We start from the raw sequence: 23465 nt of genomic DNA on the forward strand, positions 1-23465 counted from the left end.
CCCAGTTCAGCAGAAAGCGAGCGCATTCCCAAAGTGTACAACAAAGTGAGACCCAGGTACTAAATGCTCCCTCTCCCACCCAGCCTCTTTGCCCTCCCAGTGCACTGTTAGAAATCACAAAGGGCAAAATCCTTTTCTAAACTGCAAGTTATTAGGATAACAGGAGATTTATTGACATATTATTAATTCTTTTCTTTCCCAACTTAAATAATGGAAAAATATCTTGTAAAACGGGAGCCGAAGTTAATCATAAAACCTAATAATTCTTTACAAGTTACATTTTGGCCATTTCTTCATTTTTAAAGTCCAATTTATTGGCGAATAAATACAATTAACCCAATTCCCTTAAAATGTAAGCAGGCATATAATAATCAGTATTAAATCTATTCTAGTCTGTTTCTCAAAAATATATTGAACTTTACGTGCATGGACTTGTAGCTACTGTCATTGGTAAAGTTCCTAATGCCCAGTTTAGACAGAGCTGAAAGAGTGAGCAAAAAGAAACAAGACTGAACGTAATATTTAATCTATAATTCTATTACTGTAATTTTGTTTTATTCCAATAGATACGTCGCTGCAGAATTTATCACGTGACCTGTAACATGCTGAAGAATGGGCAATATTTGAATCAATATCAATTCCCCCCCCCCAGAAACCATCGAATCTCATATAACATATTTTTAATATGATAGGTACAGATTGTTGACGAATAGTGACTAGATCTGTTACTTAAAGAGATTATAAAACCAAGGTGGTCATGTGATATTGCTGATCAAATGAATCGACAGATTTTTCAATAATTTAAAATGTTTGTTTTTGTATGAAAGGCGCCAAACACATACGGCCTCCTCTGTGTGTGCATGGGATGGGGGAAGGGAAAATGTGGGAGATAGATAGCACTATCTCTACAACAGTTAGAAATCAGAAACTAATAGTTCTATGTGTGTCATTGCAGCAGAGCTAAATGATTCCTTGTTTTGAGCCCAATGCGAAAAGCCAGATCTTTTCGTGGCAACGATAGAATGGAAAAAAATCACCAGGATTCGATTTAAACATCGCCGCCCCTGTTTGAAAAATTGCTGGTTATAGCAAAGAGCCACAGTTGTTGCATAACTATCCAAATAAAGAAAACAACCTCACTGAATATTAACGATGTCAATAATATTCCTTATTAATTTGTCTCAACGTAATACATTAAGAAAGGAGACGGGCAGAAGTTAAAACATCGAAAACTTGTACACCTTGCGTGGAGGATGAGCGTTGTAGGGAGGGATGGACGGTGGTCTCAATCTATTTTGAGCTCCCTCTGGAAGCAGGGAGTAAAATTATTCCATTAGCAGGTCTTCATTGCCTTCCCACCTCATATCTCAGGTGTTTGTACAGTTCCTCCTCTGAGGTTCTCCCACACAAATGACAGGAAAGAGAGTGAGTGAGAGAGAGAGAGAGAGAGAGAGAGAGAGAGAGAGAGAGAGAGAGAGAGAGAGAGAAGAGAGAGGGAGAGAGAGAAGAGAAAATGTGCTTTCATGCTTTAGGTGAAACTGTAGGAATGTCGACAATGTCTTATTGAATTATGAAGGTGGCGGGGGAGTGTGAGGGGGTGGGCTTGGCTGGTGGGGCGGGGGTGGTGATGCCAGAAGTGGGTGGGTTGAAAAATCTCATTATTATAGGCAGAAAATTCACAATGAGAATAAAGACGTTGCGCGCCGCCAGCAACTCACGTTTGCATTTTAGTTTTCAGAGCTACACATTGCATTTTCACATACCTCACGATCGGGACTAATAACCTGCAATAAAGCAAAGTTTTTAAAAATAACTCGACTAAATATTGTTTAGAAATATTTTTCATTTAAGAATTTTGCACTTTCTACAGAAGGAAAAACAGTATTTATGGAAACACGGCGGTAATTTGAGTTATATTTGATTGAACTATTTTATTTTGCTAACTATTACAATGGTTTAAAATTTAAACTTTTTTTCTGTCACAATATGTCTGAGAACACATAATTCACATGAGATCCTCTGACAACTTTACTATAATATTATTTTACAATCCATCCTTTTGCAAATTTAGTTGAGCGAAGAATGCAAAAAGTTAAAACCTTTAAATCCCACTAGACACAATAAGGGGCAGGAGTGATGTGCAGTCTCTAGCATCCAATCGCGGCAACTTTGACATTCACGAAGAAATGAGCAGTATGCAGTCTCCTAATACTAGTCTGTCAGCATACCTGGTGAAAACAGAAGTGGCCACACAGTTTTTTTTTAGTAATATGGATGGTAAATAATTTGTCCGTTCTATTTCGAAGTCAGAGATAAAACGAGACAATGCGAATATCGTTTAGAAACCTAACATGTATGAATTTATTAACACATCTCCATCAATATCCAATTTCCCGACTGAAATGCCATTTATGTCGCTAGCTATACCTTCAATGATTTCAGTCGTCGGCTTCCACCAGGATTCCGTGATACGCAACCGGCGCCATCATATCTAATAATGTATAGTGCATAATACTGATTTTTATATTATAAGCATCAAATTCTTACTTTACATACATAATTATTATGCCCACTTTGAGCGAAGCGTCTTCCACTGTTATACTACCAGGACGAAATACACGTACACGTTCAAAACCAAATGTCACTGATTATGCAGCGGGGCTCTGTTATTAATGGTAATTGGCCATTTATGAATTATCTGCATTTCTGTCTTTACAAAGTAACTACGGTGTGACACAGATCCCTCACGAGCGCGTACTTTTCCTTGCGTTGAGATTATTGTTTCATTACGGAACTTATTTTAACGTGAGACTTCTGTACTGATTTGTGACGATCTCATACAGCGTCCATGGTTTTTACATTCCTAATGGCTTGTGGTAAACTGACCAGATGCAGCTACAGGGAATATGCATAGAACGGTTCATTTCATTCAGATTATTGTTCCATTTCCAGTATCTTATTAAAACAGAATTACCTATCTATCCATCTTTCTGATTGATAAGCAATATATGGCAAAAAGCTGAAACTAGGCTGCAGGGAGGCAGACCACGTATAAGATCGATATTTAATCCGTATCTACAACAGAATATGATTCCTTTTCACCCCGTGACACATTTTCATAAGTTAAATCCAAAGTCATAAAGATAGCTTGCACGTTTTATATGCTCGTCCCAAAGTATCTGCATTTGTAGAACGAGGATGGACGGGTCTTTGGGGAGTCCCGGAAGGGCACTCTGGCGCATGCGCACCTACAACTACCATATTAAAAATAATCAATATTTTACAGTGTAAATCTGCCTGACGGTTGGGTCACATTAAACTTCTATAGACCCGGCGTTATAATCGTTTGCTCACGTTTAGTATTTTTTTTGGCTCAGTTGTATTTATGAAGGCAAATGGTTGCTCAAACTATTCTTAATTATTTACCTTGTGAAATGGCCCATATTCGTTAGATCACGCCAGGGTCAAGTTCTACTCACGTGTCCATCTAATTAAGTGAAATACTCAGTCATTTCGGACCGAGTAATAAAAGTCCATTTTAGCCTTGGGTGCCTACTTTTGGGATTAGTGTTTAACCCAATGAAATTATTAGCACTTGGGCAAGCAACTCGGAAGGTAACCCAGCCAAATGAAATGATTCCCGGGTATATTCTTTTCTGTTATATTGTGAGTGTCTATGGTATCCCCCAGGGCTGCTTCTCCCTGCCTGCACTCTGATTTCATGTAGAAAAGCAGCCCTGAATGATGGATTACTGTGTCATTGCGGCCTGCGAAGGATTAATTTGTTTTATTGATTTCTCTTTAGGCAGAATGCCAGGATTCGCTGCTTCCCACCTTTACAGGATACTTCCAACAGTAATAGACGGTAATAGTCTAAGACAAATCAGCCCATTCTTGTAAAAATAGAACCACAAAGTCCAAATCCCCCAGTTGGCTGCAAGGATGCACCTATTCCATTGCATTCCAAGGACATTAATAAATAAGCTCCCCCTTTTTTTAACGTTATTACACGTCTTTTGTTTCTCCAAAGTTAATGAGATGAGAAGCTTGCAAGGTGCAATCTCTGCAGGCATTCTTAGTTCTGTAAGAAAATTGGAAAGTTAGAATCTTTGAAACAAGTTAATAGTTTTGAATAAACACAAGGAATTTTGCAGATGCTGGAAATCCAGAGTAACACAAGCACACACAAAATGCTGGAGGAACTCAGCAGATCAGGCAGCATCTTTGAAGAGGAATAAAGAGTCGATGTTTTGAGGGGAGGGCCGAGATGAAGGTCTTTATTCCTCTCCATTGATGCTGCCAGACCTGTTGAGTTCCTCCAGCATTTTGGATGTGTTACTAACCTTGAAAAGTTTTGCCCAGATTTTCCACACAAGAAAAACATTGGCTAGGAATACATCAATAAGGAATGGCACTTGAATATTAAAGTAAATACACATCCAGAAAAGTACTTTGTGAAAACCATTACAGCTAAAAACAAAACAATATATGCAAAATGACAATTAATGTAATCGTTCTGTTGCACTGTGCGTGTAAAAATTGAAAGTTTTGCAATACCTGTTCTCTTTTTCTGTACATAATTACTGCAAAGGCATCAACTTTGATAACTTCAACATTAAAATAGTTTAAGAACATTTTATATAACTTACAAAATCATATTTGTTTTTATTTAAAGTACCCTCTTAACTATTTAATAAAATAATTTGTGAAGAAATTAGTTTAAACATACTTTATTAATGAAGTGAAATCCCCAGTGTGAATTTTCACTTGAAATGTATTGTAAAAGTTACAAAGTGAAGAACAATAGCTTATAAAATCTGAATTAGTCAGTGCACAATATTCGTTGATGTAACCATGTATGAAGCAGTTAAGGCACTAAGACCATAAGGCCATTCAGCCCATTGAGCCTCCTCCACCATTCCATCATGGCTGATTTATTTTCCCTCTCAACTCCATTCTCCTGTCTTCTCCCCGTAACCTTTGACATCCTGACCAATCAAGAACCTATCAACCTCTGCTTTAAGTATACCCAAATTACTTGGCCTCCACAAGGATCTGTGGCAATGAATTTCACAGATCTGCCACTTTGTGGCTAAAGAAATTCCTCCTCATCTCTGTTCTAAATGGACATCACCCTATTCCAAGACTGTGTCCTCTGGTCCCAGACCCTCCCAGTATAGGAACCTTCTTCTCCACATCCACTCTATCTCGGCCATTGAATATTCAATGGGTTTCAATGAGATCTCCCCTCATTCTTCTAAACTTCAATGAGTGCAGGGTCAGAACCATCATCGTGCATTAACCCTTTCATTCCATAATCATTCTCATGAATCTCCTCTGGACCCTTTCCAATGCCAGTACATTTTTTTAGATAAGGGGCCAAAACTGTCCACAATATTCCAAGTGTGACCTGACCAATGCCTCTTAAAACTTCAGCATTATATAAGACCATAAGACCATACGATATAGGAGCAGAATTAGGTCATTTGGCCCATCGAGTCTGCACCGCCATTTCAACATGTCTGATCTATTTTTCCTCTCAGCCCCAATCTCCTGCCTTCTCCCCGTATCTCTTTGTGCCCTGACCAATCAAGAATCTATCAACCTCTGCCTTAAATATACATAAAGACTTGGTCTCCACAGCTGCCTATGGTAATGAATTCCACAGATTAACCACTCTCCCACTAAAGAAATTCCTCCTCATTTCCATTCCAAAAGGATGCCCCTCTATTCTGCGGCTGTGTCCTCTGGTCTTAGATTCTCCCATCATAGGAGACATCCTCTCCACATAAAGTCTGTCAAGGCATTTCACCATTTGATAGGTTTCAATTAGGTCACCTCTCATTCTTCTGAATTCTAGTGAATACAGACCCACAGCCATCAAACACTCTTCATATGAAAAATCTGTTCAATCCTGGAATCATTTTTGTGAACCTCCTTTCAACCCTCTCCAGTTTCAGCACATCCTTTCTAAGACAAGGGGTCCAAAACAGCTCACAATACTCCAAGTGAGGCCTCATCAGTGCTTTATAAATCTCAACATTACATCTTTGCTTTATATTCAAAATGAATGCTAACATTGCATTTCCCTTCTTTACCACTGACTCAATCTGCAAGTTATCCTCAGGCACACATTCATCCGCCAAACCATCCTACACGTAGCCTTGCTGGCAAGTGACACAGGCAGCAGACCAGAGATTGCTACACTGGAGGGCCAGCTTTTCAGCTTTCTGTCTAACTCCATTTATTCCCTCTTCAGGACCTCTTTCCTTTTCCTACCTATGTTATTGGTACTAATATGTACCACAACTTCTGGCTGTTCACCTTTCCCCTTTAGAATACTATAGCTCTGATCTGAGACATCTATGACCCTGGAACCTGGGAGGCAACATAACATCCAGGTGACTCTTATCACATCCACAGAATCTCGTGTCTACTCCTCTGTGGAATCCCCTATCACTGCTGCAGTCTTCTTCTCCCCACTTCCCTTCTGAGCCACAGAGCCATACTCAGTCCCAGAGGCTCAACTGCTGTGGCTTTCCCCTGGTAGCTTGTCCTCCTCAACAGTGTCCATAGCAGTCTGCTTATCACTGACAGTAACAGACACAGGGGTAATCTGCACTGATTGCCTATTCCCTTTCCCTCTCCTGACAGCCACCCAACTGCCTGCCTCCTGCAATTTAGGAGTGACTGCCTCCCTGTAGCTCCTATTTATCACCTCCTCATTCTCTCGTATGAGCCAGAGATCATGTAGCTGCAGCCCCAGTTCCTTAAAGTAGTCTCTAATGAGCTGCAGCTCAAAGCACTTTGTGCATGTGTAGCTATCAGTCAGTCTGGAGGTCTCCCAAGTTTCCCTCATCGCACACAAAGTACATACCACTAACTCTGGACCCACTCTCACTGCAAAGGCATTGCATGTACGGGGCACTACGGTCATATTGAAATTAACACATCGCTATTACAACTCAGGCTGCTGGAATTGGAAAGTCCTCTGTAAGGAGTTTGTATGTCCTCCCCGTGAAAGCATGGATTTTCTCCGTGTGCTCCAGTTCCTCCCTCAGTCCAAAGATATACCAGTTAGTCAGTTAATTAGTCACTGTAAATTGTCCTGTGGATTAGGCCAATGTTAAGTAGGTGGGGTGCTGGCCAATGAGGCATGTTGGGCCGGTAGGGCTGTTCCACACTCTATCTCTAAATAAACGAAAATATATTAAAATACCGATATGTCAAAGTGCTTTCTTCAGAATTCTGCTAATGCAAAAATAAAGCTGGAATACTGTACATATATTTTGGCAACAAATCAATGCAAACTGCCAAGTTCCCCAAGAATTTTTAGTTTAAATATTTCAGCTCCTGACAGTTTTTAGTATAGTAAGTATATTAAGTTTAAAGATGGAATACAAAACATTAATTACACAAGAATATATTTATATTGTACTGGTTCAGTCATATTTTAAAGTTAATGGGATTATTAATAGTTAATAATAATGGTGGTGTGGTGGTTAGCACAACGCTTTACATTACCAGCAAGCCGGCTTCAATTCCTGCTGCTGCCTGCAGAGAGTTTGTACGTTTTCCTCAGGACCACGAGGATTTCCTCCGGGTGCTCCGGTTTCCTCCCACAGTCCAAAGATGTACGGGTTGGTAGGTTAATCGGTAAGTTGTCCTGTGATTAAACTAGGGCTAAATCTGGATTTGCTGGCTGTTGTGGCTCAGTTGCTGAGCTGAAGGGTCTATTCTGTGCTGTATCTCTATATATAAATAAAATAATTAATTACATGTCAAACTTCACAGATATTAGTTGGTCCATCTGTTTAGACTAAACTAACCTTTTAAAATGCTCTAAAAAGTTCAACTGCCAACAGGGAACCTAAATAAACAATCACAAATTTTCAGTTACTTTGATCTAAAAGAAGATTCAGCGCTTTCTCAGTATAGACAGTTGAAAACAGATGCCATAAGACATCTTATTTTCATTTGGTCACCTACCTACAGGAAAGATGTAAATGAGATTGAAAGAGTGCAGAGAAAATTTACAAGGATGTTTCCGGGACTTGAGGACCTGAGTTATAAGGAAGGTTGAATAGGTTAGGGCTCATTCACTGGAGCAGAGGTTCCTAACTAGGGAACAACGGACCCCTTGCTTCATGTCCACGTACATAAAAAAGGGTTGGGAACCCCTGCACTGGAGCGTAGAAGACTGTATGAGAATGAGTGGAGATCTGATAGAGGTATACAAAATTATGAGTGGTATAGACAGGGTAAATACAAGCAGGCTTTTTCCATGGAGGTTGGGAGGGAAAACAACTGGAGGTCATGGGTTATGGGTGAAAGGTGAAATGTCAAAGGGGAACGTGAGGGGGAACTACTTCACTCAGAGGGCAGCAAGAGAGTCGAATGAGCTGCCAGTGCAAGTAGGTGCAGGGTGAGTTTCAACATTTACTACAAATTTGGATGGGTACATGGTTGGTGTTTTGTGGAGGATTATAGTCTGGGTGCAGGTCATTGGAAGTAGGCAGATTAAATGGTTTGGCACAGATTAGATGGGCTGAAGGGCCTGTTTCTGTACTGAAGTGTTCTATCGCTCAATGACTGTAAGGTCACTAATAGCTTGCAAAGAAATCGGACAAATCTATTATACATTCTCTCTCTCTCTCTCTCTCTCTCTCTCTGGCTATCCATCCCATAGGATGATGATGGTTCCTTTCAGTCTGTTAGTGGGGTGATACCTCACTCCTCAGAAAGGAGCAATGTGTGCGTGAATGGATTTTAGGTGAGTAGGGGGTTGCACAGGTCCAGACCCACCCTCTCGACATCCCCTCCTGGATCCAGCGGCATGGTGGGGTCCAAGATGGCTGGGGGAAGTTCTGTTGCAGTGAATGGCCAGACCAAGCTTCGATGCAAGGGATGCTCTTTCCGCGCTTCACAGCACGTGTTTGCTAGACCCTACGAGAGGGTTCATCCGCCCTTTGACAGGTCTTGTTTTTCATCCTGCAGGGTGTCTAGCCACCCTCCTCACCAGGCAAGCCAGTAGCAGTACCAGTAGCACTCAGATGAGTGACCTGACCAGAATTATACATTATATTATCTACAAAACATCAGTTCCTAAAACCTTAAAACCAGTTGTTTTGTTTCAAGTTTGCCACATTTCTGAGTTACTGTAAGCAGTACAACTAAATGTGCTAAATAAATTTTGAGTTCTGTTCGGGGTGAGGCCCTCCGCTGGATGGGGTTGATCATGGATGTTGTGCCTCAGCAGTCTATATGATGCACAAATGGGTACACAAGACAGGACAGTATGATATGGAGAGCAAGCTGTTGCCCATATAACAGGCTCCCCCTCTCCATGCTGCCAATGAATACAAAGGAATAGCAGAGCCTCATATAGTTTGGCACCAGTGGCATTGCAGGAGTTGCCTGTTAGTGCTGAACTCAATGTAGGGCCACCTCAGGTACTCCAGTTCCAGATTTTTCCTGAGGATTCATTCCCAAAGCCTTCCTCGTGAGTGAGTATAGCCTCAAGGCAGGGAAGGCTTAAGATCAGAGATTTTCTTCTTCTGGATGAGCTGCCAACCATGGACGAAGAGCCCTATCTGCCTAAAGCGACTGGTTTTCAGACGCCAGTAACCTACCTTTGCCCCTTCTCCTGTCAGTAGAAACAGTTCAGTTGGGTTTAGTAGCTAAGCCACACATGAAGGTCAGGAGCTGAACTTGTTTGTCAGAGGCTGTTCGAGAGCATTTAGTAGGTAGTGGGAGTTTATCCCTATTAACTTCCCTGGCTGCGACAACCTTAAGGAACTGCTGTTTTATGATTTGTGGGCAATATATAATACAGAGCCAAAACCAAGTGTAATATTAAAAAAAATACTGTATTTGTAGTACTTTATACTTTATAGTCGCCAAACAATTGGTACTAGAACGTACAATCACCACAGCAATATTTGATTCTGCGCTTCGCAGTCCCTGGATTACAAATATTAAATATTAAAAATAGTTAAAATGAGTAAATATTAAAAATTTAAATTATAAATCATAAATAGAAAATAGAAAAATGGGAAGTAAGGTAGTGCAAAAAAACTGAGATGCAGGTCCGGATATTTGGAGGGTACGGCCCAGATCCGGGTCAGGATCCGTTCAGCAGTCTTATCACAGTTGGAAAGAAGCTGTTCCCAAATCTGGCTGTACAAGTCTTCAAGCTCCTGAACCTTCTCCCGGAGGGAAGAGGGACTAAAGGTATGTTGGCTGGGTGGGTCGTGTCCTTGATTATCCCGGCAGCACTGCTCCAACAGCGTGCGGTGTAAAGTGAGTCCACGGATGGAAGATTGGTTTGTGTGATGTGCTGCGCCGTGTTCACGATCTTCTGCAGCTTTTTCCGGTCTTGGACAGGACTACTTCCATACCAGGTTGTGATGCACCCTAGAAGAATGCTTTCTATGGTGCATCTATAAAAATTAGTGAGGGTTTTAGGGGACAGGCCAAATTTCTTTAGTTTTCTCAGGAAGTAAAGGCACTAGTGGGCCTTCTTGGCAGTGAACTCTGCTTGGTTGGACCAAGTCAGGTCATTTGTGATATTGACAGGTCTTTCAATTTGTTCAATGGTTTCTTTCGGCCTTCCTCCTTTTTGGCATCAAGTGAAAAGGCAGCGTCTCAGAGGCCCTATTTGTCTATGCTGTGAAGTGGCCACTTTATTAGGTACACCTGTACACCTCCTCATTGATGCAAATATCTATTAAACCAACATATGGAAGCAACTCAATGCATGCAGACATGGTGTGTTTTTGTTCAGACCAAACATCAGAATGAGAAGAAATGTGATCTAAGTGACTTTGACCATGGAATGATTGTTGATGCCAGACGGGGTGGTTTGAGTATCTCAGAAACTGCTGATCTCCTGGATTTTCAAGCTTATCAGTCTCTAGTGTTTACAGTAAGTGGTGAGAAAAGCAAAAAAAAAATCCAGTGGGTAACAGTTCTGTGGGCAAAAATGCCTTGTTAATAGGAGAGGTCAGAGGAGAATGGCCTGACAGGTTCAAGCTGACAGGAAGGCAACAGTAACTCGAATAACCTCACGCTACAACAATGGTGTGCAGAACAGCATCTTTGAATGCGCAGCCTTGAAGTGGACGGGCTACAGCAGCAGAAGACCATGAACATACACAGTGACCACTTTATTAGGTACAATGAGGTAACTAATAAAACGCTACTGCATGTAGATATATTATTTCATCAATTTTTTGATCATTACTGTAGGTTTAATCATGCATTTAAAATAAATATTATATTAACTCATATCAACAAACCTGATATAGAGTAAAATCAGAAACTATAAAACTCTTAGAATTTTGAGAAGAAACTGTTGTTTACATCAAACAGAGAATAATAAAAGAGAATTGGAAATGAAGTTGGACATAATTATTGATTTTGATTAGTATTTGATTGCCAATACTTGTATTGTGTTTTAATTCCATTAATCACATCTAAACCACAAATTATTGTATAGATAATTAGAGTCATAGTTATAGCATGGTCCAGCACAGAAACAGGCCCTTTTGTGGAGATAATTACTTAAATTAGGAGCCTGGAATCTGATTGAACAGTAATATTAAAATTGATTGGTTTGCAGTTGGTCAAACTGAATTTCAGTTGTATCTTCTTATAACTTCACTTGACCCATCACTGAACTGTTCCCACAACCTATGGACTCAATTTCAAAGACTCTTCATCACAAGCTCTTGATATTTTTGCTTAGTTATTCATTATTATTATTAGTATTTCTTTCTTTCATTCTTTCTTTTCCTTGTATTTGCAGAGTTTGTTGAACTTTGCACTTTGGTTGTTTGTCTGTCCTGTGGGGTGTGGTCATACACTGATTTTTTATTGATTGAGATTGAACATGGAATAGGCCCTTCCAAACCCACGTTCCATGATTTAACCCTGGTCTAATCACAGGACAATCTACAACGATCAATTAGCCTACTAACTGATTCTATTGTGTCTCTTGTATTTACTGTGAATGCCCACAAGAAAATGAATCTCAGGGTTGTATATGGTGACATCTATGTACTTTGAACTTTGAACTTTTCTATTCTTTCTTTCTTATGATTAAGTGATGAATAGTTTTTCATAGTACTAAGTACTAATTCTTCGTCATGGAGTATTGTACAAAACACCCAATCTCATACGAAAATACTGGTCTGCGACATTCAGATATATTTGTTAGATACTTGCTGTTGGTCTATTGAAGAGTTAGTTTACTGTACCAAACCATTTTCTCTTTCCACTTAAATAGCTTGTAAGCTTGAGTCATTGCTGGACATGAAGAGTGCAATATTCAGATTTATGAAAGTGTAAGGATATTGATCCAAGAATATGCTGACCGATCTTAGACCATAAGACATAGGAGCAGAATGAGGCCATTCAGCCCATTGAGTCTGCTCCACCATTCTATCATGGCTAATCCCGGATCCCACCCAACCCCATAACATCTGCCTTCTTGCCATATCCTTTGATGCCCTGACCATCAGGAAACAATCAACCTCTGCCTTAAATATACGCACCGACTTGGCCTCCACCACAGTCTGTGGCAGAGCATTCCACAGATTCACTACTCTCTGGCAAAAAAAATTTCTCCTTACCTCTGTTCTAAAGTGTCACCTCTCATTTTTGAGGCTGTGCCTTCTAGTTCTGGATACCTCCACTACAGGAAACATCTTCTCCGCATCCACCTTATTTAGTCCTTTCAACATTCGGTAGGTTTCAACGAGATTCCGCCCCACACGCCCAGTCCCCCCGTTTTTCTAAATTCCAGTGAGTACAGACCCAAAGCTGCCAAAACACTCCTCATATGTTAACCCCTTCATTCCCGGAATCATCATCTTCATTTAATGTCAATGGAAATACGTTTTGTTATCTTTGGAAGATGATTTGGCATCAAAATTTTTATTTTTCTATTTTACTTATGAAGTTTTCTATGGACACTTGACAGGTGTTTTATCTGTTTCATTTCTAAGAATGTTAGTGATTAATGACTCGGCAGTGGACAGTTCTAAGCCTGACTGTGAGGGGAGGAGAGTTGGCGTGGGGCTCACAACCTCATCCTGTAAAATCCCAGAGCTGCAGAAATGCCAACAGAGGCTCCAAAGTCCTCGTCCCTGGGAGAGGAAAGACACCACCAACAAGAAGGACTACAACTGGAGACAGTGTAAAAGAGCGGCCGGGACAGAGCACCCTGGTGAGCTGCTGTTGGAGACCTATGCCCCTGTAGGGGTGACGGGTTTAAGAAGAGGAAGATGGGATTAAAAACAGCTGTGACTGGATAATACTTTCCCTACTATATTTTACTTCATATAGTACTTACTTTCCTAACAGAGAAGTTCTAACCTTTATGATCACCTTGCAGTATTTCATATTTGATCAGTAAAAGGGAAGCACTCAACCTGTTTCGAAGACCCTTGTAATGATTAAACCCTGGGAGATTGGCATCAGGTTCCAAGGTCACTTGTTCTCAGAATCTCCCTCTCTCTCACTATGAATGGACACTGCACAGATACATTTTCAAATCACAAACAAGGGAGAATCTGCAGGCGCTGGAAATCCAAGCAACACACACAAAATGCTGGAGGAACTCAGCAGGCCAGGCAGCATCTCTGGGAAAAAAAGTACAGATGATGTTTCAGGCCGAGACCCTTTGGCTTTAATTTTCAAATCATCTTCTTTATTGCATTTACCAAGGACATTGTAATATTTTGGTTCCTTGAGGTTGTTATGGCCATGGGAGGTAGTGGGGATAAGCTCCCTCTACCGATTAAATGCTCCCAATGGCGTGCATCTCAAATAACCTCTGACGACCAAGACTAGCTCCTGGCCTTCATGTGTGGCTTAGCTACTAAGCCCGGTGGAACTAGTTCTACTGTCAGGAGAAGGGGCAAGGGCAGGTTACTGGCACCTTAACACCAGTCACTTCGAGCAGATGGAGGTTGTCAGCCGTGGTTGGCAGCTCATCTATGAGAAGGCAAAACTTTGATTTCACCTTCTGCTGTCTTGTGGCTAATAACTGCTCATGGGGAAGGTTTCAGGAGTAAATCCCAAGGAAAAATAAGGAGCTGGAGTCCGTAAAGCAGTCCTACATTGAGTGAATGATGACCGGCAACTCCTGCGATTCCACTGGTGCCAAACTATATCAGTCTCTGCCGTTCCTTTGGATTCATTAGCTGCGTGGAGAGGGGGTGCTTGCTACATGGGCAACAGCTTGCTCTGCATATCAGCATGCCCTGGCTTGCGTGCAACGTAGACAGTCAGGGTGCAATACCCATGGTCAACCCCGATTGGCGGAGGGCCCTCCTAATATTTCTCAGATTGACACTGAATTTGAGAAATTATAAATATTAACTTCATTTATGAGACTACATTCTACTAGGAGGTATTTTAGAACAGTTATATCCACGCATTAGTAATCATGATGGCACTCAGACCAAATGTTCTGCAGGAAGCAGAAGCGATCGCATCCCTTGCTGGTGAAAAAAAGTGTTATAAACCGAGTTGCTTAACAGCATAAGATTCAGGAAACTTGACAGAATATTTTGCTTCTGAATAAGGAATGAGATGTGTATCTTGGCTGTAAAATGGGGGCAGTTCCTATAATACGTACAGTACTGTGCAATGGTCTTAGGCACATATATATAACTAGGGAGCCTTAGACCTTTGCACTGTACTGTAGTAATTCTCTGCATTACACTGTACTGCTGCCGAGAAAATAACAAATTGTATGACATGTGTGAGTGACGATAAACCTGATTCTCATATGGGTCTCTACTGTGGACTGAGAGTGGCAAGGGGGAAGGGAGAGGGGAATCATGGTTGGCAATAGGGGTAAGGGAGAGAGGAGGGAGCGGGAAGCACCAGAGATATATGCTGTAATAATTAATAACCAATTGTTTGGAATCAAACGACCTTGTCTGGTGTCTCAGAGCTGGTTGTGTCTGCACCCGTGCCATGCCCCCACCCTAGCATGCCTTCTCTGCCACCTGTCCCACACCCCTCCTGCAGCGCTCCGCCCTTGCCATTCCCATCATCCTTTACTCTCGCCAGATTTACAAACTTGCTCTCTGATCCACGTCGACAAGTACCCTGCAAAGGTCTTGGGTACTCTCACTATATATATGACCCTAAGAATTTTGCACAGTACTGTATGTTATGCACCAGGCTGGTTTACTCATAAGCAGAATATTTTAATTCATTGAGTACTAGCTTTCACCACTAACTCTTTTATGAATTTAAAATAATTGACCACCTTTGTTCAGAAATATCAACTTAACTCAGATTACATGTATTTACAGGGCATGACTATGCTTTAGTCTTTACTGAACAATTGACAAAAAACAACTCCTTTCTCATAACAATCAAGAACAAATCACTCAGAGATGCACAATGACAACATCTTTAATGTGACAAAGTTCTTCTTCACAACATTTTTATGCTCCCATTTTCCAGTAGTCCTTTTCCCACCATTACATGATGACAGCTGCTAAAGATTCCTTAAGCAGTGTGGCATTCTCCCATCATCCATCGTTTCTCACTTTAGTTTATTTAGATATACAACATGGCAACAGGATTATTGAGTCCACGCTGCCCAATCACACCCATGTGACCAATTAACCTAATAATCCGTATGTCTTTTAGAATATGGGAGGAAATCAGAGGACCCAAAGGAAACCCACGTGGTCACGGGGAAAATGTGCAAACCCTGTACAGACAGTGGCGGGAACTGAACTCACATCACTGGTGCTGTAGTAGCAGTACACTAACTGTTGCGATAACATGCTGTCCCGATTTTTTTCCATTTTTTATCATCCCTTTTATTAGTCTCTCTTCTTGTAATGGATTGTATAAATCTCAAGTTCCTAACTGCTATACAGAGTGCAGCGTAGGTTCACGAGGTTAATTCTCGGGATGGCGGGACTGTCAAATGTTGAAAGATTGGAGCGACTGGGCTTGTATACACTGGAATTTAGAAGGATGAGAGGGGATCTGATTGAAACATATAAGATTATTAAGGGATTGGACGTGCTAGAGGCAGGAAACATGTTCCCGATGTTGGGGGAGTCCAGAACCAGAGGTCATAGTTTAAGAATAAGGGGTAGACCATTTAGAATGGAGTTGAGGAAAAACTTTTTCACACAGAGGGTTGTGGTTCTGTGGAATGCTCTGTCTCAGAAGGCAGTGGAGGCCAATTCGCTAGATTCTTTCAAGAAAGAGTTAGATACAGCTCTTAAAGATAGTGGAGTCAAGGGATATGGAGAGAAGGCAGGAACAGGGTACTGATTGTGGATGATCAGCCATGATCACAGTGAATGGCGGTGCTGGCTCAAAGGGCTGAATGGCCTACTCCTGCACCTATTGTCTATTGTCTACATCTCACTATTTTTACATTTTTCTGTTTAATACTTCCCTTATTTTTTTCCTTTCTGTAGGTCTCTAAGACCACTGGATTTCCACTTTTACACATTCATGCAAGTTTTTTGTTTTAGTCTTAATTGTTGACCATGGTTCTTTGTCTTAGAGTCACGTGGTTGCCTCTGTCCTTTACTTGTAATTCTGTATAAGGCTCTGAATGATCTAGCTCCTCTGTATAGTTTGGAATGCCAATCCCCTTACATCCCTAATCGTAATCTTAGATTCCTGAATACTGGTTTGCTTGGTGTTCCGAGACCCAAGCATGTAAGCACTGATGATACAGCCTCTTGCTCTAAAGCACCAAAAATCTGGAATATTCTCCCGACTGTGGAACATTTCAAAACACTTCTAGAAGCCTACTTTTTAATTTTGTCTAATTATAGGATTACTGTTGATTATGTTTATATAATTAGCTAATGTTACTTATTGATTGATTTATTGAGAAACAGTGCAGAGTAGGCCCTTCCAACCTTTGAAACCGCGCCACCCAGCAACCCCTGATGTAACCCCGGCCTAATCACGGGATGATTTACAATGACCAATTAACCTGATAACCGGTATGTCTTTGGACTGTGGTAGGAAACCGGAGCACCCAGAGGAAACCCACACTGTGACAGGGAGAACGTGCAAACTCCTTACAGACGGCAGAGGGAATTGAACCCTGATTGTCCGTAACATAAAGCATTGTGCTAACCACTACACTACTGTACCAACATAAATATTTGATTATATTTTATTCTATATAATGTTTGTCTTTACTTATGATTTTAAATTTTGTTTAATCATTTTATGACTATATTAATTTATATTTACAATCTATGTAAAGCACTTTGATGCTACAACTTAATGTATGACAGGTGCTATATAAATAAAGTTATTGTTATTATTATTATTATCCAGCAACACAACAGTGATATGAGTCCTTCAGGGCATGTTGTGCCTGTTCCAGCTTGTGCTAATTTCCTACGTTTGGCCCAGATCCCCTTAAGCTCCACCCCCACCCCCCCCATGTATCTATCCAAGCTCTTCTTAATGACTCACCTCAACCACTTCCACTGGCATCTCATTCCAAGCACTCACCACTCTCTGTGCAAAAAACAAAACTTCCCCTAAGGTCCCTTTCAAATCTTTTCCCCTCTCATCTTAAATTTATGACCCTTAGATTTGGACCGTGTGAGCATGTGGCCAAGTGGTTAAGGCATTGGACTAGCTACCTGAAGGTCGTGAGTTCGAAGCCCAGCCGAGGGAATGAGCAAGTGTCCTTGAGCAAGGCACTTAATCACACATTGCTCTGCAACGACACCGGTGCCAAGCTGTATGGGTCCTAGTGCCCTTCCCTTGGACAACATTGGTGTTGTGGAGAGGGGAGACTTGCAGCATGGGCAACTGCTGGTCTTCCATACAACCTTGCCCAGGTTGTGAGTGAAGAATTTCCAGGTGCAGATCCATGGTCTCGCAAGACTAACGGATGCCTTTTAGATTTGGATCCCTTGTCTTTGGGGAAAAGACTGTTAGCATCCACCTTATCACAACTTTAAATACTTAATAAGGTCACCCTGCATTCTCCTACATCCCATGAAATAAAGGCCTAGCCTATGATAAAGTGGATGGTAACAGTCTTCTCACCAATGTTTAAAATTGACTCTCTATAACTTGGGCCCTCTTGTCATGGCAACATCCTCATAAATCTTACCTGCACTTTTCCCAGTTTAATCACCTCTTCCCTGTAACAGAGCAATCAAAATTGTCACAGTAGTTAAAAAGGCAACAGGCTCTCCTCACTTATCAGTACCTCCGGCATGCCTGTAGCATGCCATATCCTGAAATTTTGAACTTTTACCAGATTACTGTTGTACAAATGATTCATTAACCTGTTTAAAAAGTAAGGAAGTGAAACTGCTGCACTTTAACCACTCTCCTTAATTAATTTATCATCCCTTGATTGGACATGGCATCAAAGGCCGGGAACTGGGGTTGAGGAGGAGAAAAAAAAGAACCAGCCATGATTGAATGGTGGAGCACACTCGATGGGCTAAATAGCCTAATTCTGCTCCTACGACTTCTGGTCTTAACAATTTGCCCCAAATCAAAAACAACACATGCTCACAATGCTGGAGGAATTCACCAGGCCAGACATTATTTATGGAAATGCAGAAACAGTTGGTGTTTTGGGCCAAGACCCTTCATCAGGACCTGATGAAAGCCTTGAAACATTGACCATTTATTTGCGTAGATGCTACTGGACCTGCTGAGTTCTTGCAGCAGTTTGTGTATATTACTCTGGATTACCAGCATCTCTTGTGTTCCAAATCAAAAATGTTTTTAGGTATTTACTGAGATACAGTGTGGAACAAGTCCTTCTGTCCCTTTGAGCCATGCTGCCCAGCAATCCCCTGATCTAATCCTATTTGTCCCCAATCACAGGACAATTCACAATGACCAATTAACCTCCAAACCAGCATGTCTATGGAATGTTGGAGGAAACTGGAGCACCCAGAGGAAACCTACATAGTCACGGTGAGACTGTACTAATTCTTTACAGGCAGCAGCAAGAGTTGAAACCGGGTGGCTGTGCCGACCACTACACTACCATGCCGCCCTAAATTCTGAGGCCAGTGACAAGAATTAGTGAGTGATAAGAATTTTGTTATATGTAAATTTGGTCATGGACTTTCTTTCATTTTTCTATTCATCAACTACTTTAAATGTCTTCCACAGGAGCTTGGGGCCTATTTGAACAGGGAAATCAATTACTTCCTGCCTTAACCAGTCAAATTCATAGATTGTTAATTGGCAGTGAATAATTAATAAAGCATATGAAACAGGAAGAGTGAACAAAAGTGTTAAATTTAATGTTGCATGAAGTACAGAGATCAGAATCAAGCTTATTATCACTGGCATGTGTCGTGAAATTTGTTAACTTAGCAGCAGCAGTTCAATGCAATACATAATCTAGAAGAAAAAAATAGTAACAATAAATAAATATGTAAATCAATTATAGTATACATATATTGAATAGATTAAAAATCGTGCAAAAACAGAAATAATATATAATAAAGTGAGGTAGTGTTCGAGGGTTCAAGGGTTCAAACAGGGTAAAGAAGTGACTGAAACAAATTTAATGAAGGATATTAATTTTTTCCATATTTTCAAGAATTAATATGTGACAAAATAAGATTCCATTGCAATTTAAAGAGGTAGAAAGATATTTTAGCATTAACCAGGTCATGTCAACCTATACTAAAATGATAATACAAGTTGAATGGCCAGGCAGTAAAACTTTCCTGCCAAGTTTTGGTCTCTTACGTAATTGAAGTACTGTACCAATGTTTCACACCACTTTATTGTTCCTGATTGAGAATTTAACAAATTCAGTCTCTGGAAGTTACCGGCCAGTTTACACTGTAATAGCACTGAGCGACATCAGTCTCCCAACACCCTAGTGTTTAATTAAGCACAGAATAAACATGGCATCTTGCAATTCACTCCCTTTATCTTGTATAAACTGGCAGCTTATTTGTTTTAATAGATAATAGAAGTACTCAACAAATCAAGCAGCATCTGTGATGAAAACAGATTCAGATGTAGATTTCTTTTTCCCGTGTAATTCAACCAGGGTCAATGATCAGGACAGCAACCTCCCATCAGAACTCTCCTGCAGTTTAATTATTTTAAAGGCACCAAATAATTTGTGAAATATATTGTGGGTATTTCTTAACAGAAACTGGTATCTCGGTACTTTGGAGCTTCAGTTAGTTTACTGGTAAAGTCACATGTGGAATGGCTATCACCTTTCAGTCAAATTGATTTGTTTTATCTCACTTTTTCATGCTGTTCCACTGATGATCATCGACTTTCACTTGGTCTTTCTGTGAGATCACTGAACTACTGATGCTTTATTTATTCATTTAGAGATACCACATGGAATGGGCCCTTCTGACCCTTTGACCAGGAGCCCCCCCTCGACTCAACTCTAGCAATTTACAATGACCAATTAACCCAATAACTGGTCTATGGGCTGTGGGAAGAAACCAGAGCACTCGGAAGAAACCCACGTGTTCCACGGGGAGGACGTACGGACTCCTTACAGACAATGCTAGGATTGAACTCCATACCCCAAAAACCCTAATGGTCATTGCATCGCACTAACCACTACACTACCATGGTGCCACACTCACTTTGTTCGAAAGGACTGAACTCTGAATGCAAAGTGCACAGAATACAAAACGGTCATTGTTTCCTTGAATTAGAACTCTTTGTGGATGTTGCTTTGTTTGTGACTGTTCCTTTGAAGTGATAAGTTCTTGGCAGCTTTTTAATTTTCCTGTTGAAAGTTATAGACATGCAAAAGTATCTTTCTTCCCTGCTTTGTTTTTTCTCACCTAATCCGCGACACTGCACAACTCCTCTGCCATACCGATTGTTTCCAATTTCCTGGCACTATCTGACTCACCTTCTCCAAGTATGTCTAATCCCTCTGTACAAGGAATATTTATGTTACAGTCTACTCAGGTTTACTTCCAACACTTTTCCTTGTATATATTACGGTAGTGTAACGGTTAGTGTAATGCTATTCCAGCTCTGGGTGTTAGAGTTTGGAGTTCAATTCCAGCGTCCTCTGTAAAGAGCCTGTAGTCCTCTCCATGAAAATACGTCGGTTTCCTCTGGGTGCTCTGGTTTCCTCCCACAGTCCAAAGTCATACCGGTTAGTAAATAAATTGATCATTGTAAATTGCTCTATGATTAGATTACAGTTAATCAGGGTTGTGGGTTGCTGAAGGGGTGTGGCTCAAAAGACTTTCTTCACATTGTATTACTAAATAAAATAGATAACAGACAATAGACAATGGACAATAGGTGCAGGAGTAGGCCATTCAGCCCTTTGAGCCAGCCCGCCATTCACTGTGATCATGGCTGATCATCCACTATCAGTATCCAGTTCCTGCCTTATCCCTGTAATCTTTGATTCCGCTATCTTTAAGAGCTCTATCCATCTCTTTCTTGAAAGCATCCAGAGACTTGGCCTCCACAGCCTTCTGGGGCAGAGCATTCCATACATCCACCACTCTCTGGGTGAAAAAGTTTTTCCTCAACTCCATCCTAAATGGCCTACCCCTTATTCTTAAACTGTGGCCTCTGGTTCTGGACTCACCCATCAGCGGGAACATGCTTCCTGCCTCCAGCGTGTCCAATCCCTTAATAACCTTATATGTTTCAATAAGATCCCCTCTCAGCCTTCTAAATTCCAGTGTATACAAGCCCAATTGCTCCAATCTTTCGACATATGACAGTCCTGCCATCCCGGGAATTAACCTTGTGAACCTACGCTGCACTCCCTCAATAGCAAGAATGTCCTTCCTCAAACTTGGAGACCAAAACTGCACACAGTACTCCAGGTGTGGTCTCACCAGGGCCCTGTACAGCTGCAGAAGGACCTCTTTGCTCTTATACTCAATTCCCCTTGTTATGAAGGCCAGCATGCCATTAGCTTTCTTCACTGCCTGCTGTACTTGCATGCTTGCTTTCAGTGACTGATGTACAAGAACACCTAGATCTCGTTGTACTTCCCCTTGTCCTAACTTGACTCCATTTAGATAATAATCTGCCTTCTTGTTCGATAAATTGATAAATATTCAAATAAATTGCTGCTGCTCCCTTGATCTTTATAGAACTTGACAAAACTATTTAATTTTGCTGCCAATTGGAACTTGCTGTCACTTTCATACGGGTCATCTTTAACTCACCCCTTTCTTTTCCTGTTTATCTCCATCTCAGAGGAAAAGTCTGTGACCAATATCCGTACAAAGCCTACAGATTTTTTCCAGCTATCCTGATTGTACCTTCATCCAGATAACCCTATTTCCTGTAAAGACTCCAATCATTTCTTCTAATTACCCTATCTTTGCTCTGATGTTAGAGTGAATGATCTCAGGAATGCAAGAGTTAATGTATGAGGAGCTTTTCATGGCTCTGGGCCTGTACTCGCTGGAATTTAGAAGAATGAGAGGGAATCTCATTGAAACTTTTGCACTTTGAATTTTGATACCTATCGGATATTCAAAGGTCTGGATAGATTTGAACATAGAAAGGAGGTTTCCTATAGTGGATGAGTCTTGGACCAGAGGTCACAGCCTCAGAATAGAGGAATGTCCATTTATAACAGAGATGACAAGGAATTTATTTAGCTACAGGGGGTTCCATCTGTGGAATTCAATGCCACAGACGGCTGTGGAGGCCAAGTTATTGGGTGTATTTAAAGCAGAGGTTGATACGTTCTTGATTAGTCAGGGCATCAAAGGTTATGGGGAGAAGGCAGGAGAAAGGGGTTGGGAGGGGTTCTATGGTCTTTTCACACCAGTATCTATGGGACGTCTCACTGGGATTCCCTGGTTTGCTCTTCATCCACCATTCACACCTCTCTTCATGGCTTTCAGTCATGCAACTCCAGCAGATGCAATATGCCGTCTTTCACATATCCACTTCTGCAACCATCGCCCTTCATCATCGTTATATGCCGTGTCTTTTAACATGGGCGACCATTGTCTTTGACCATGATTATTCTTGGCAAATTTTTCTACAGAAGTGATTTGCCATTGCCTTCTTCAGTACAGTATCTTTACAGAACAGGTGGCCCCATCCACTATCAATACTCTTCAGAGATTGTCTGCCTGGCGTAAGTGGTCACATAACCGGGACTTGTGATATGTACCAGCTGCTCATACGACTATCCACTACCTGCTCTCATGGCTTCACGTGACCCTGCTCGGGGGGGAGGGGGGAGAACAATGCAGGTGCTACACCTTGCTCATGGGTGACCTGCAGCCTAGTGGAGAGAAGAAGCACCTTACACCTCCTTTGGTAGAGATGAATCTCCACCCTGCCACCCTCTTTGTCTTTATCCAACTTTATCCAGTACCTTACTCAAGATCTCACTGAGATTTATTTGATCTGAATTGGCTACTGCTGCTATTTTCCTGTATATATTGATGTTTTGATTTACTTTGAACTCTAAC

At 41.1% G+C, this 23465-nt stretch overlaps 1 long non-coding RNA gene across 9 annotated transcripts in view; it reads left to right on the top strand.

Moving 5' to 3' along the window:
- The window catches only part of LOC134357202 (uncharacterized), a 101480-nt gene that overhangs the window by 6486 nt on the left and 71529 nt on the right, over positions 1-23465 (top strand). For 7 of the 9 annotated variants that reach the window (XR_010020558.1, XR_010020563.1, XR_010020562.1 and 4 more), the window contains 2 exons: positions 3810-3865; positions 18877-18969. The exons of 1 other annotated variant lie outside the window; for it this stretch is intronic. This is a non-coding gene — a long non-coding RNA (uncharacterized LOC134357202). Of the gene's footprint in view, positions 1-3805; positions 3866-18876; positions 18970-23465 lie in introns of all 9 variants that reach the window. One more of the 9 variants, XR_010020557.1, reaches the window with a different exon arrangement.

This window comes from Mobula hypostoma, chromosome 16 (assembly GCF_963921235.1).
Source record: "Mobula hypostoma chromosome 16, sMobHyp1.1, whole genome shotgun sequence".
NCBI lineage: Eukaryota > Metazoa > Chordata > Chondrichthyes > Myliobatiformes > Myliobatidae > Mobula > Mobula hypostoma.